At 33.9% G+C, this 1,692-nt stretch overlaps 1 pseudogene; it reads left to right on the forward strand.

Annotated features, from left to right (window-relative positions):
* The first annotated feature begins 220 nt into the window (after positions 1 to 220).
* Positions 221 to 1,319, forward strand: LOC105782034 (transmembrane emp24 domain-containing protein p24beta2-like; annotated as a pseudogene).
* The last annotated feature ends 373 nt before the right edge of the window (positions 1,320 to 1,692 follow it).

Genomic DNA, 1,692 nt, shown 5'->3' on the forward strand with positions numbered 1-1,692 from the left:
TAGTATCAAAAGGTTTTTATGATGATGGAGCGTTTTAATTTGAAGAGAAAGAAAAACGAAGTGATAACTCTCTGGGTCTGAATTTAATGACATGTGGAGAAAATCCTTTAAGAAACCTGTTATTGTTTGTGGAGAAAATCTTTTAAGAAGATATTTTTTATTTAAACTTATTCGTTTATCAAGTTGCATAATTGGGATTCATTGACATTGTAAATTGCAGATGAAAATCGGATTCCTTGAATTTGTAGCTGTTAATTGATAGCATCATTGTGTAGCTTAAATGCAGTGTTTGGAATTAGATTCACGATCACTAAAGAGGAATGCTTTTCTCATGATGTTAAGTATGAAGGAGATACAATTCATGTGTCATTCGTCGTCATTAAAGTTAATTCGGGTTGGCCTTCCACTCATGAGGGTGTTGATCTGGTGGTAAGCTTCCTCTTTCTTTATTACATTCGATTCCATATGTTTTGTTTTGATCTGAATAAGTTGGATTCCAAGAATGGGGTCATAAAAGCTTATACTTACCAAAGTCTCATCGAGTATTGTAATATTGATCAGGTGAAGGGACCTTCAGGTGATCAGATTCACGTTACTCGTGACAGGATAAGTGAGAAATTCTCGTTTCTTGCTAATAAAAAGGGAGTCTATCGATTCTGATTCAGAAATAAATCTCCTAATCAAGAAACAGTGGATTTCGATGTACATGAAAGCCATTTATCGTACTATGATCGGCATGCAAAAGACGGTATCCTGCACTGTTATTCTCATGCTAGAAAATTTGGAGCCCTTGTTCGAACAATTATCAAAGTTATAGGAAGCTCTTTTTAACATTCAGTTCGAACAGCACTGGTTGGAGGTACTGGCGGATCGTCAGTCCACAGGTACATATTCGCTTTAACTGGACTGAATATCTATCTCATGAATGCTTTGTAGTTGTGTCCTCACCCTTCAATTTATTTTTATTTTTTTGCGCAGTAAATGAAGGAATGAGTCAAAAAGCAGTTCACAAGGCCTTATATGAAGCGGCAGCACTAATTGGAGCCAGTCTTCTGCAAGTTTTCCTACTCCGACGCCTATTTGACTGGAAGCTTGCGATGCCCCGGGTTTAGTTTAGCACCGCAAGGCAATGCTTTATTAAGCTGTTTGATTAGTGCAGGTTATTTTCATCTCAGGCAATCAATATACATGCATAGAATCCAATGACATCTTTAGATTTCCCAAGGTTGAGCTTTAGTGATATAAAATTTTTGCTTAAATTGTTTGTGTGATTCGATGTTCATCAACCTTAATTTGGAGAAAAAAAAACATACTTTTCCCTTTTGGCTGAAATTGTTACTCATGCAAATGAAAGACAAGATAGTCGAGTTCATATAGAAAAAAAAATTCTAATTTAACTGATACATTAATTCATTCAAAACTACGTTCACAAATGATGTAAAATTGGTTCATGGCACTTAAATGATGTACAACTCATTTTCATTTGGTAGTTCCTTAGGTTTTTCTTACACATTACTTACTTCTTCTACCATGACTCTTTTAAAAATAATATATATATATATATATATGTATATATATATATATTCGAACTCGCACCTTTTTTATTACTGCAATTACAATGATTTCAATTGAACTTAAACTCAATTGATGTATCATATTTGATTTTTTCAATGTAGCAAAATACCCACAATA

This window comes from Gossypium raimondii, chromosome 13 (genome assembly GCF_025698545.1).
Source record: "Gossypium raimondii isolate GPD5lz chromosome 13, ASM2569854v1, whole genome shotgun sequence".
Taxonomy (NCBI): Eukaryota; Viridiplantae; Streptophyta; class Magnoliopsida; order Malvales; family Malvaceae; genus Gossypium; species Gossypium raimondii.